General features: G+C 38.6%; 1 long non-coding RNA gene across 2 annotated transcripts in view; it reads left to right on the top strand.

The window, feature by feature from the left end:
- LOC136843646 (uncharacterized) overlaps positions 1–204 on the top strand; it is a 116,003-nt gene extending 115,799 nt beyond the window's left edge. For both annotated transcript variants that reach the window (XR_010854629.1, XR_010854628.1), the window contains exon 3: positions 4–204. This is a non-coding gene — a long non-coding RNA (uncharacterized lncRNA). The remainder of the gene's footprint in view (positions 1–3) is intronic.
- The last annotated feature ends 14,664 nt before the right edge of the window (positions 205–14,868 follow it).

Here is a 14,868-nt window from a genome sequence, read left to right as displayed (position 1 = left end):
CAGAACGTATCCTGCACTCGATGGCATTCTAGGAGCAGTGGCTCGGTGAGTACCAGTTTCTTGACTCCTGAAAATTAGTGAACTTCGTTACTTAACATATAAAATAATGCGGATAGTTTCCCTGTGTTTAAAATAGTAGCAGTTTTCACCCAAGAATAATGCACTTTTATTCTTCTTGTAATGATAAAACAAAAAAAAACTTTTAATGGCAACCCGAAGAAAGGTACGACACTTTTCCTTTATTTTATATATATATATATATATATATATATATATATATATATATATATATATATATATATATATATATATATACATACATACATACACATGCATACGTACAATTCAAATATTGATTTTCATCGTCGATGAGCTTTTTTGTTGTCTCACTAATTTTGGAATAAACAATTGAATATCTCTTGAGGTGGTAACTTCCTTCATGGATTCACACAGAGAGAGAGAGAGAGAGAGAGAGAGAGAGAGAGAGAGAGAGAGAGAGAGAGAGAGAGTCTTAGCTAAAGAAAGAAGTGTAGTAAGAGGGTATAATGTTTTTATCAAGAGAATATTGGTCTTGTAACTGTAATTTCTGTTCTTATGCAAGACACTTAGGGAAGAGATACGGTATTGTAACTAGTAATTCTTTAGCGTGGTAGTGGACGTTAAAGTTATTACTACTATCATTGTTAATAAGGTTAATTTTTTAAATACGGTTTCAAGTTCTCGGATATTTTAAATTGTCGTGCTAACTATAAGAAGTCATGTTTTCTTTCATATACTCTATAGAAACCTAGAGTAAAGAAACTAAGCAAACAAAGACTGTCCAGTATTAAATAATATAAAAATGGAGAAATACATGTGAATATAAACTTAGACTTGGTTGGGTTCGCATGATGAAAGGTATGTCATTTGTAAGTTTGGTGTAATAATAATAATATCCATTGCTGTTATTTTCATTTCCGACTCGAGGATGTTCTTTTTGGCTCATTTTTTATGTTTGTTTTCGTCTTTGTTAGGATTACGCGAAAAAAATGTGGAATTTAACATTTTAGAAATATGAATATAGGTAAAAAGGGGTCTTATTTAGGGGCAGATATATTTTGCCGTGGCTGAGTTTTGTGATTTTCTACTCTCTTGTAAGTAAACATTTCCACGCTCGAATCGCATGGCCGCAAGTGACTCTGGATTCGTTGCGCTGAAGGAAGTTTTCATCTCTTCCAGGCCAGCATCACGCAGCTTTAATTTTTTTCTGATGAATATGAATAGCAATACTTGACGTTTGCTGGCTAGTTTTTTATGGTTTCTTCTCAGTGACGCAAGAACTACTATTTTTTTTTTTTTTTTGTCCTCATCCAGGTGCTTTCCAGGTCGAAGGTTCTGAATTACTCTGGAATAGATCAAAATAGTGGCCTCGTTTTCTTCCCTTCTTAAAACTGGAGTGCTGTTTACTAAAGGTGAGGGTCCGTTCATTCAGCTGATCTGGTTGGTTTGACGAAGTTTTCGAAATTCTCTCTCTCTCTCTCTCTCTCTCTCTCTCTCTCTCTCTCTCTCTCTCTCTCTCTCTCTCTCTCTCTCTCTCTGTCCTTGTCTGTGTATTTTCCGTAATTTTTTCTTTTGCATTTCTTGGTTATTCATTGCTGTTTAACAGTTTTATGACAAGTTGGTCACTCCCAGTGAAATGTCTCTGAAATCTTACCCGTAACATTTATACTACTGTATTCTGCTATTTTTGGGCCATCTGAACTTTATTCACACTTGCTATTTGTGCTCGTACTGGTTATTTGTGTTTTCAGAAGCTGTGTCATGTATTTTAAGCGTCAAGTATTCAAGTGTCGACACTGGAATGTGTCTTTCGCTGATCTATGATTCCTTCTTTAACCTTGCCTTCCCTTCAAGGGCTATCGAACCTCTCCTCTTCTCTTCAGTATAATTAAAATTTAATATTCTCAGTTGCGTTCCATTCTCACCCTTAATCGTTCAGTGTATTTCCCTTATGTTCTTCAGTCTCCACCTTTTTCTATACATGCACGCCTACCTGAAGGTAAACCCTGCCTTGACCAAAATAAATTGGAATGTCGACGACAGAACTCTAGAATAAATTACTCAGCTGTCCCTTTGCTTGAATACACATTGGAAACTCTCTCTCTCTCTCTCTCTCTCTCTCTCTCTCTCTCTCTCTCTCAGACACATAGTGGCAAGATCTCAAGGTTAATCATTATTGGAGATTAGAGAGGACAACTGACTTGTGTTAGTGATGGCTTTTTCAATCAGTTCAGCGGGTGTATTATTAAAACGGATTGTTACTGTTCTTCCATGATATAGTTGAAATTTATTGACATCATTGAAATGAAACATATAAAACAGTTACATCATGATTAAATTTATCAATGGCAGACTGGAAATCAAGATTATCCACGACCTCACATATCAAATACGATTACTAATCCGGAGACCCACCGGGATTAACGTTCGACACGCGAGTGCCTCCAGGTTATGTGAATTGTCTCGAAACTGGCTGTATATTACTTCCTGAGTTGCTCAGGCGACTAAAATTTGTCGTTAAGAAAACGCTGCTTTCTTAATGATCCTCAGTTATCATGTAACTTTTATGTTGAAGGTTGATCGTATTTTTTCCAAACTCAGCTTCTAGTTTTCTGTAAAAGAAAACTATTGTGCCGGCTTTGTCTGTCCGTACGCACTTTTTCTGTCCGCCTTCAGATCTTAAAAACTACTGAGGCTAGAGGGCTGCAAATTGATATGTTGATCATCCACCCTCCAATCATCAAACATACCAAATTGCAGCCCTCTAGCCTCAGTAGTTTTTATTTCATTTAAGGTTAAAGTTAGTCATAATCTTGCTTCTGGCAGCGATATAGGATAGGCCACCACTGGGTCGTGGTTAAAGTTTCATTGGCCGCGGATCAATATGGCAATATACTGAGACCACCGAAAGATAATTTAGATCTGTTTTCGATGGCCTTGATTAAACGCTGTAGCGGCTGTACAGAAAACTCGAGTGCACCGAAGAAACTTCGACGCATTTTATACGTTTGTTATTGTGATTATCCATTTATCTTATGCCATGAGCTAACGCCCTGTATAGCTATCATTGTCGAAAAAGCTTAGAAGTTTGTCTGTGAATGGTTGAGACCCTTACCAAAATCATTTAAATGAAATCATGTAGGGAAGCAGACTTGACAATTGTTGCCTGCATATTACTGAAAAGCGAAATATGTTAGAGTTAAGTAACTGATAAAGTAACAATATTTCTCGTTCCGTACTAGATAAATGAGGGCATTTCTCATTTACACATTCTGTACCAAGAAATCAGCTTCAGTTATTTTGATGCGACTCTGTCGTAGTAATCATGGCGTGTGATGGTGACAAACGTTTCATGATTAATTTGCCTGTTCATTAATTTATTATTATATTTAATCTTAATGTAAACAGGAAATCATTGAAGTTCGTTTGATACTGGTATTACATATTCATTGTTTTTATGTATTGATATTTTATGTTTTGTTAATCGGATGCTGCACACCAATGCTGTTTTAATTCACCGTTGATTATTGGGTAATTACACTGAAGCTATTGAATATTTGTGATTAAGGGTTAGTTTTGGTTTTATTTGAGATTTTTTTTAGCCTTGATAATTTTTCGGGAATGTTTTTGTTGACATGCGATTATCTTTCATAGTTTATAAATCCAGTTGTTGGAATTTTGTTGATACCATTCATAAAAAAATTAGGTTTTGGGTTTGCTCAATTTTTCTACTAATTACTTTACTTCAGCTTCCATAAGTGTAGAAGCTTTCTCCAAAAACTTCTACTTCTCTACCTGCCAGGTGTTTAGGGCAGCTGTGGACCATAAAATACAAGATATTCGTTTTCGACTTATATCCCTTTAAAAACTACTGGGTTACAATCTAGTATATTGCCTTTTTCCTCATGCACGCTTTCAGGCGTCAGCCTTCTACACACACACACACACACACACACACACACACACACACACACACACACACACACACACACACACTCCTCTCTCACACACATTATGTCACAAAATGCGCGGGTCGTACTTTGCAAATGCAATACATTTAAGATTTCACTACAAACGTCAGCCAACATTCCTTACATAGGGCAAAGCAGGTCACTAATTGTTGCTTTCTTCATTTGAGTCCTTTGCTCTGGAAAACAGAGGGAGGTTGAACATGCGCTTTACTGCAGACCTTTTCCATTATAGAGCAGTGAAAGAAAGAAACCCAACCTCAAGGACTGCAAATTCCACGAAATTTCTCCCGTGGTTGACAAGACCTGTTATTGCATGAAGTTCTCGACCGACTCCAATGATGGAATGTTATTCCAGAAGGATGTCACTCATTTCTTAAAAGGATCATTGTGTACAGCGTCTTTTTTTTTCAACATTGTCGGTTAGATTGTATTTGATACCAGTTATTTACAGTGTCTTCAAGTCTTTCTATGACCTCAGTGACCTTACTGGAAGAACTTTCATCTTTGTCCAATTTACGAAGCAGAGATCTTTAACTCTGGTTTGTGCTAGTTTCGATCACTTTCTTACAGTTGGCCAGTTCGATTAAATGCCATCACCTGAGTCAGTGACTGGTCTGAAAGTTGGGTGAATCTCGTTAGTGCAATGTGTATAGCTCGCGTAGTTAACTTTTCAGGTATTGCGGTAGTAAGAAGCTTCTAGCTTCCGAGAAGTCCCTTTTTCAATCCCGATCCCTGGTTCAGGGTTTTTACCTTTACCAGGGAACTCCCCAAGTACGGTTCAGATACTTAGGTTTCCACATCTCTATGACATCCGTGAATTGGTTTTTGTTCATATGTTATTTTATACTTATATTTATTGACTGCGATTTAGTTTGCAAACGAGAGCATGGAGTTACCATGCGAATATGACCTAATGTTTTTTGCTTGCTTAATCGTGCTGTTGGGTTATATAACAAAATTTAACTTCTCGTCGTGCTGTCTCCTTGAGCTGCCACCGTTTACGGTTTTAACGGTCTATTGCATTTACGAGACATGCCTAGTGTTTCTTCTTCTTTTAGGGTGCTTTTTTCCCATTTGTATGGGGTAAGCACGATGCCTTCTTTTGAAGGACTTTGATTTGGCTTTGGGGTAGGCTTTGTAGTCTCGATCGGCTGCCCTGCCTGTCATCGCTTAGTCCCCGGTAGTTATGTACATGTATTGTACCAGTCACCAGCACCCTTTTCTCCCAGCAGCGAGGAGTCGTTGCGCGGTTAGGTCGACAGTCGAGACATGCTAGGTGTCTGTTAGAGACATGCCTAGTGTTTGCTACTGTATTAAGTTAACGCGGTAAAACACCACACAACTAAGCAGCTGTCGAATTAAGGTTATGATGTTGTCGACTTGGTAATGCTAGTCGTGTCTATAAAAGTTGTCTCGAGGCAGTAATTTCCAAAATGATTTAACGGTCGTGAACACGCACTCGCACAGAATATTAGGGCAGCCTCCTTAGAGAGTTTCATACTTAAAGTAGGACCGTCAATAAGCACGCTCTTTATGAATGCAAATTTTACACCGTTCGGAAAACTCTTGTGTTTGCACACATGGCTCCTGGATATGTACGGTTTGTTTATTGTTTACTTATCCATCCCCCTCCTCCTCCGTATGGAAATTTCCACAGATATATTCTTTACCTACATTTTTTTGCGAAGAAAATCGAGTTTTCGTTTTGAAAGTGATATAATCACAAGTCGTTTAGAGTTCTCTGGGTATGAGGGCTGTCATTTTTTAGAGCTTTATTCAGACATAATTTGTTTTAGTTACTAAAGAACAGAATTATAAACGCCAAGGAAATTAACCTTTTCTCCTCTTTTAGAGGAGGAAGGGTGATTTTATACTCTCTCTCTCTCTCTCTCTCTCTCTCTCTCTCTCTCTCTCTCTCTCTCTCTCTCTCTCTCTCTCTCTCTCTCCCCAGTTACATAGCTTTCCTGTTATTTAGTTGGAATAGGATGAGACTTGAGTTATTATTATCTGGATTACCTGGTTTTCTTTTTAGTGCATCATTAAGGTCTGTTTTATATTCCTTCTACTAAAGAGAAACGATATATCTCATTTTTGCCGGATTGGCCTTTGTTATCACTAAGTAGCAGAGGACAGTGTAATTTATTGACCATCTCTTAAGTTCAAGAGTTCGTGCTAATTACTACGTATCGCCCGCTGTATATTATGTCGATGTCATGAGGCACAATTTAGTTGATTAATGGCGAGTAATGCATGCATTTTCACCGCGAAGTGCACGTGGGCCACCCCAAACCCTGATCCCCTTCCCCAGGCAGTCAATGTGACCCAAGGTCTCGGAAGTTCCCAAGCTCCGTTTCAACACCATCCATCCAGTCGTTTGTTATTGGAACTACCGATTTTTTTTAGATGTGAAGAAGTTGCGGAGTTGCCGAGGAAATTGCTGGTTGCATTTACCTTGCTTCTGTGTTCGGTAATTGCAATATTGCAATCTCTCTCTCTCTCTCTCTCTCTCTCTCTCTCTCTCTCTCTCTCTCTCTCTCTCTCTCTCAATTGCTGGTTGCATTTACCTTGCTTCTATGTTCGGTAATTGCCATCTCTCTCTCTCTCTCTCTCTCTCTCTCTCTCTCTCTCTCTCTCTCTCTCTCTCTCTCTCTCTCTCAGTTGCTGGTTGCATTTACCTTGCTTCTATGTTCGGTAATTGCCATCTCTCTCTCTCTCTCTCTCTCTCTCTCTCTCTCTCTCTCTCTCTCTCTCTCTCTCTCTCTCTCTCTCTTGCTGGTTGCATTTACCTTGCTTCTATGTTCTGTAATTGCCATCTCTCTCTCTCTCTCTCTCTCTGTCACTCTCCCTCTCTCTCTCTCAGTTGCTGGTTGCATTTACCTTGCTTCTATGTTCGGTAATTGCAATCTCTCTCTCTTTCTCTTTCTCTCTCTCTCTCTCTCTATTGCTGGTTGCATTTACCTTGCTTCTATGTTCGGTAATTGCAATCTCTCTCTCTTTCTCTTTCTCTCTCTCTCTCTCTATTGCTGGTTGCATTTACCTTGCTTCTATGTTCGGTAATTGCAATCTCTCTCTCTCTCTCTCTCTCTCTCTCTCTCTCTCTCTCTCTCTCTCTCTCTCTCAATTGCTGGTTGCATTTACTTTGCTCTTATGTTCGGTAATTGCAATCTCTCTCTCTCTCTCTCTCTCTCTCTCTCTCTCAATTGCTTTAGTTCTTCATTGGAGGGATGGGTAGAGCTCTCGGCTAGCACGCTGTTGGCCCAGAGTTCGATTCTCCGACCGGCCAATGAAGAATTAGGAATTTATTTCTGGTAATAGAAATTCATTTCTCGTCATAATGTGGTTCGGATTCCACAATAACCTGTGGGTCCCGTTGCTAGGTAACCAGTTGGTTCTTAGCCACGTAAAATAAATCTAATCCTTCGGGCCAGCCCTAGGAGAGCTGTTAATCAGCTCAGTGGTCTGGTTAAACTAAGATATACTTATTTTTCTCAATTGCTGGTTGCATTTACCTTGCTTCTATGTTCGGTAATTGCAATCTCTCTCTCTCTCTCTCTCTCTGAGAGAGAGAGAGAGAGAGAGAGAGAGAGAGAGAGGGGGAGGCTGAAGAGAGAGAGAGAGAGATAAAGAGAGAGAGGGGGGGGGGTCGATATTCAGCCGGGCTGTACCGTATCATCGTAAAGGTCAAAGATAATTGCCTTAAATTGTGTCATTATTGTTCACACTATGCGAAATTTATTTCATTGATATCCTATTTCATCCAGCGTCATTATATTGAGTTAATTTAGTGTTTTCTGTCACCTTCACCTTTGGTCTGGTTCCTTTCACTGTGAATGCGACTTCCCTTCTTACAATTACCTATTCTTACAATTACCTATTCATATATATATATATATATATATATATATATATATATATATATATATATATATATATATATATATATATATATATATATATATATATATATATATTTATATATATATATATATATATATATATATATATATATATATATATATATATATATATATATATATATATATATATATATATATATATATATATATATATATATATATATATATATATATATATATATATATATATATATATTTGTATTGCACTCTCAGACGCAAACGCACACACACATACATGTCTGTATATACGCAGACAAACATACACTTAACATCGTCTCCGATTACGTTACTCATCGTGCAACAATGAAGACAATCACCTTCTCCTGGGCACACATTTACTGGGCTCCCGTTGCTATGCCAAAGGCGTTTTCCGCAGCCGACGCTGTTTTTTTTTTTTTATTTATCCAGGAGCTGAATTTTGTCATTCTCTCTCTCTCTCTCTCTCTCTCTCTCTCTCTCTCTCTCTCTCTCTCTCTCTCTCTCTCTCTGAATGCAGGCTGCTTTTCATGTTACCAGGCAAGGTCGCTCCGACGGAAGTATTTGCCTGTCATGATGTTTCCTCACTTTGTTAGAATTGTGTTTGTATCCTCTCTGGTTTTAAATGTGATGTCTGTACACAAACACTGTTTAAATATGCATGTATATATATATATATATATTTTTTTTTTTTTTTTTATATGTTTCCTGGTGCAGGTGGATCTTATGACTCCACAATTATTACTTTACTCGAAAATGGCCTTGTAAGATACCCAGGACATATAAAACACAAACAAAAAAAGAAGTACACGGAGCGGAGGGCTCTTCACTAGGGGAAGTGCGTGAAACACGTGGATATGAAAATAGTTATATTTGATAGCACACAAGGTCAAAGGAAAATTAACTGAAAACACGGTAAATTACTGCCGTAGAAGTCCTCCCGAAGGGGGAGCTTAGAATGCCAGGAACACGGACCAAGGATAATTCTGCTACATGCGTCTTCCTGAAGCGATATTAGGACCCCGTTACACATCTAATGCTGGAATTTGGGGATTGAATTACTCGGGGTGCACTGAAGGCGCCAAAGGACTCCCCGAGGCGTTACTTGTGACTCAGAAGAAAGGAGCTGTGAACACGTGGGCCTGGCTTGAACCAAGGAATATCAGGGAACACAAAGTTATAGGCCCAGAAATTAATAAATGCAAAAGGGCTAAGTAATCGTGACTAGCAACTCGTTTTGGGTACATTACCACATTTGTAGGGGCGTAGGGATGACGATGTCTTCTGCCGAGAACCACGTGTGGGAGCGTGGACAAAAGGGCCTCCTTCTCCAAAGTATTTCTTCTAATCGTTGATTGGGGCGGAAAAGGGCGCCCTTGGGATGATGAAAAGGCCGCCGTTTAATGTCAGCTCGCGTGTGGGAGACTTGCAATCCCCCTTGCAGTCTTCTAAGGCCATGTGGAATGGAACACGGGGCACAAAGGGCGGCGATGGGCTCCACGTGGCGGCGAGCGGAAAAGGAGGGCAGGGGCAAGGCCTGCAGAGGCGTGACTGCTCGGCTTAAACTAGCGACCGCGTGTGAGAGAGAGCTGTCCTGGCCCTGACCTTTTATTGCTTCTGGACAGGGGTAGGGGGCGATGTCCTGACCCAGGTCGCCGACGCGGCTATATCATAGAAAACGATCTTACTTCCCTGTACCAAAGAAAACGGTGCAAAGCCAGATTACTGTCCCCCAACTATTATATCTGAGCCCTTATACCCCGGACTTTCACTGGTTCAAACCAACCCAAAGCAGGAAAGGAGAACAGTTTCATAGCGTATTTTGGCGCTACTCTTTTACAATATATATATATATATATATATATATATATATATATATATATATATATATATATATATATATATATATATATATATATATATATATATATATATATTTATATATATGTGTGTGTGTGTGTGTGTGTGTGTGTGTGTGTGTGTGTGTGTGTATGTGTGTGTGCAAATATTATTCCACAAGTGCTTCGCCACCAGCAGGATTCGATCGAACTATATACCGCCTGGTTTGAATCCGTGACATTTCAAGGAAAGCCCTAAACTTGGAGATTTAGGTTACTTTTGGTGGTAAAGCATAGAAACAAAGGCAAATTCTGTAGCGATGAAAATTTATTTATTCTATGAAGGCATTGAACTAATATTACAAGATAGTTGAAACACACTTTCTAGATATCTTGACAGTTTATTAAATATTTATGCCTTTAGTAAGATTAATCCGTGTTATAATAAAACTGTTATGTCTAGATATGTTTATTTTCGAATGCGGATTTTAGTGTTTTTCAGAGTTGTTTCTAACCGCATTATCCAAGAAAATCAGGGGATATATTGATGGTGTATCGTAAAATAGAATGCTCTTTCTTCGTCCTTTCTGGAGTTTTCCTTGTCGGCAGAAATGCAATTGAAGCCCCATCAAGTAGGATCAAAATTGAGTTCATTTCGGAAATTGAAGGAGGCAAGGAGGAGATGGACAAATATTCGTTCTTACTTTTGATGACAAATATAGGTGTACCTAGTAAGAAAAATAGTTCGCGATTAGCCATTCAGAAGTGATGAACTGGAGCAAATTGAGAATGGCAGAGTAAAGACCGTAAAAACTTTGCCCGAACATGAACAAAACTTTTTCATGCCCAAATCTTATCAGTAACGAGGCTGATTGAAGAAGGCGAGGAAAAGACAAATAGTGGTCAACTATTCTATTAGAACAGCTGACTGATGTATTTATGAGTTTCCGTCAGCACATTGCATTGAATATGACCATGTATGGATAAGAAGAGCCTTTTTACGCGTATTTTTGTTTGTTTTGCTTATGTTTTTCATTATCCTCTTCCCCCATCAGCTATAGTGGTTGTCGTTTTGCTTTTGATGATTATTCCCTTTATAGCTTTTTAAAACGCACTTTAAGTAATCCACTCTAGCCTATGAAACAAACGGAAGTATACTGGCTTAAGTAAGTTTTACCTATTTTTAAACTCTTAATAGAGCAACACCAAAAGAGTCTTTAACGTTTATGGATCTTTCTCTTTTATCAGCGATGCAATTACGTAACAAGTTAATTGTTGTACCTCTTTGTTTTTTAATTTTCTGTAAAAGAAAACGATTGAGATGGGTACTTGTCTGTCCGTCCGTACTTTTCCTGTCCGCCCTCAGATCTTAAAAACTACTGAGGCTAGAGGGCTGCAAATTAATATGTTGATCATCCACCCTCAAATCATCAAACATACCAAATTGCACCCCTCTAGCCTCAGTAGTTTTAATTTTGTTCATGATTAAAGTTAGCCATGATTGTCCGCCAGGCACCGCTGTAGGTGCCAACAACAAAGGCAACCACCGGGCCGTGGCTGAAAGTTTCATGGGCCTCGGCTGAGAGTTTCATGCAGCATTATAAGCTGTACAGAAAACTCGACTGCTCGGGGCATTCTGGTTTTCTGTAAAAGAACACTATTGTGCCCGCCTTGTCTGTCCGTCCGCGCTTTATTCTGTCCGCACTTTTTTCTGTCCATACTTTTTCTATCCGCCCTCAGATCTTAAAAACTACTGAGGCTAGAGGGCTGCAAATTGGTATGTTAATCATCCACCCTCCAATCGTCAAACATACCAAATTGCAGCCCTCTAGACTCGGTGATTTTTATTTTATTTAAGGTTAAATTTAGCCATAATCCTAAATTTGGCAATGATATAGGACAGACCACGACCGGGCCGTGGTTAATGTTTCATGGGCAGCGGCTCACACAGCATTATAGCCAGACCACCGAAAGATAGATCTATTTTCGGTGGCCTTGATTATGCGCTGTAGCGGCTGCACAGAAAACTCGATTGTTTTACTTGTTCTTAACTTTCCCGAATCTCGGCTGAGATCCCTCATCAGTCCATCATGAGAGTTCTTTGGCTCATTTTTATTCTCCTCCCTCGCTTCCTCTCATTTGCAGGTTCTCTTTAGTCTCGGGTTTGTGTCCTCTCATCCAAGCGTTCACGTTGTCGTGCAACCATCGTTAATCTTTATTTCGCTTGGTGAATTCAATGTTATGCAGCTTTCACTGAGAGAGGATCAGGGAAAGCCAAAGCGAGGAGAGGGTTATGCTCGGTGGTAGTCATAAACAGTCAGAGAATAATATGCCAAATTTTACAGTCCCCTGAAACACTTCTTTTTTTCCTTTTTTACTACAAAATATTTGTCTACACCTATATTTCTTCTGCTGATCAGCATAGATGGTAGGTTACAGTGAGCTGACAACCATTTAGTTCAGTGAACATGAAGACTTTGATTTTGAGTCATCTTTTTTATCACGTCGTTCTACTCCAGATATCGAGCACTCTTGTTTCCTCGCGCTCCCCTTCGCAGTGAACAAGAGGACGATTCTCTCTCTCTCTCTCTCTCTCTCTCTCTCTCTCCTTAAGTACCATTAGGTGATGGATGTTTAAAATTGTGCATGAGTGATCGTGCACTTTTTCTTTTGAGATTTGTAACAAGTGTCTAAGTCTCACAATAGGAGTGAAAGAGGAACGTTTCCTGGTCTTTCCACAGAAATGTTACGCTCTTTTGTCTTTTATAGGTCTTTTTCTCAGATCTGAGTGTCATATTTCTTTTATTAAGTGTTTTGGCTAATATAATCTGGAAAGTGTCAGAAATATTTTTTAGTTTGATTATTTTTATTATTAAGTGTGACCATCACGTTAATCTCCTAGAAAAATATTGCAGCGTCTATCAGCTTTCGACTCCATTTGCAACAGAAAGAATAAACACGGAAGTGAATACTCGGAGTAAGATTTAGCACTTTATTTTGCATTCCTATTTTTAATGAGATGGAATACAATGATTGCACATTCACTGACAGGCTAGATAACGGAGTTTTGAGTATAAGACGTCGCAAAATCTCATTTCCTGATCTGGATAAAGAACACATGATATAGTTTTGATAGAGAGCGTCGCCGGAAAGTCAGTGGGAAATTTTGTATAATGGCGCAAGAAATGATGTAGAGTCAATTCTCGACAGGTGCAAAGAAAACTTTTGCACACTGCACATGAATCGTGATGTTTCAGTGCTATTTTTTCAGTTTGAACGGTGTGATATTCAAGCATGTTATTATTGCTGCGATGACCCACGGTCACCCCACAGGGTGGCACGGACTCCTGCTGAGACACTCATCGTGGTTGTGTAGAGAGAAATGAGTCTTTTGTTGAGACTAAGCAAATATTTCTCAGTAAGAAACGAGGAAAAAGGAACAGTTTCTTTTTCTTCATGAACTGATTTCGACCAAAAGTGAGAAATACTTTTGACATGATGGGCGGTGGGCGCTTATGACTACAGGACTATAGATGTAAAATCAAAGTAAAAATATAAATAGTGTCTTTATATTCATATTAACTGGCAGAGAAAAGATGAATGAAGTAACTCAAAGATATATAGAACAGGATAAGGCATAGGAAGGAGAGAGAGAGAGAGGATCGTAATATAACCCATATTGCAAGTTCTAATACCAGAAGAATTGCAATGAATTTGGCTGTACTGTAATACGGAGAGATATTTTCTTGGGCTGATGGGAAGTAGCAGCCAGAGTAAAGAACCCGCGTTGTTGGGAGCAGTCTTGCATGCTAGTTTGCACCTCTTTTGCGTAAATGCGTGAGTCATTGTAGTCCACCCTTGCTGACACTAATTCTCTCTTCTCTGTAACATTGGCCTTTGAACAAATTTCACGATCGACGTTGTTTTGTGTGCGTGGTAAATGTAATGTTTTATTACCATGAAAAGACATGAAATATAAAAGAGGAAATCTTTCTCTCACATACACATATATCTGTAGCAAATTCTGAATAGGCATGATCATGTAGTGCATTGTCTTAGAGACAGATAACAGTAGACAATAATTTTTTCCTTTGAAATTTTGGCCGTTGTCAGTGGAAATCGGAGCTACACCCATAACTCATAAAAAAAAGCCACTAACAAGTAGTAGAGGGAGGGAAGAGTAGATGATGGGGAAGGTAAATGACCGGAGAAGGGAGCCGTAATATCATGCCAAGAAAGGAAGCTTTTTGGAGGAGCCAAAGTTCTTGAGAATCCATTTCCCGAACTAAGTTCATGAGATTCCCATGGTTAATGGGCTCAAATTTTTCAGTAGTCCTTATGTTTTTTTAGAAATGGAATTCATTGATCATCTTGTTAGAAGACACAAGCTAACTTATTAAATCACCATTTTTATTTTGAGTAGATTTATCCAAATTTGAAATAATTGTTTGTGCTTTTATATATAGGAAGGAATGTGGATATGCAAATAGGTTGTTTCTGACATTCTGTACGATACTTCAATAAAATAAGAAGAAATAGAGAAGCGTAGAAAAGTTTTCTGCCTCAATTCTGCTTCATGAGCCAACCAATTGTAACCCATCAATTCTTTTCATCCATATTTTCAGATAGATTTGAAGCATTTTCCCTCCCTCTCAAAACAGGACTATTATTATCTTCCAGAAAATCAGCGAATTTTCATTTCATTCGTTATTATTGCCATATTCCCTCCCTCTTGGTCAATGATTGCTTTTATTCTTTTAGTATTGTCTTGCAAGCAGACACAGCTAAAACTTCTGTGCCCTTCCAAAGGAATTATTTGACGCAGTCTTTTAAGAGTTATGGTTTTTGTTGCTAGGACTCAAGAGAAGGAAAATTGTTATTCATCCTCTGTGGATTTGTTCCTAATTTTGGATATTCGGCTTTCGTGTGCGTGATTGTTAATCGGTCTTGGTGAATAGTTGTGAACATTTGTGTATATGCACAGCTGATTGCTAAGTATACTTTATTAGCGCTGTGATTTCTCATGCTCTACTTTATTATTTTTGTTTAACCCGGCACTATATTTTATTTTGACCATCAATAGGACATCTTTTTCCCGGCTTTCATAGAACTAAGAATGTTAGCTTT

The sequence above is a fragment of the Macrobrachium rosenbergii genome, chromosome 12 (assembly GCF_040412425.1).
Source record: "Macrobrachium rosenbergii isolate ZJJX-2024 chromosome 12, ASM4041242v1, whole genome shotgun sequence".
NCBI lineage: Eukaryota > Metazoa > Arthropoda > Malacostraca > Decapoda > Palaemonidae > Macrobrachium > Macrobrachium rosenbergii.
The sequence above is the reverse complement of the archived record's forward strand: the minus strand, read 5'-3'. Positions and strand labels throughout refer to the sequence as shown.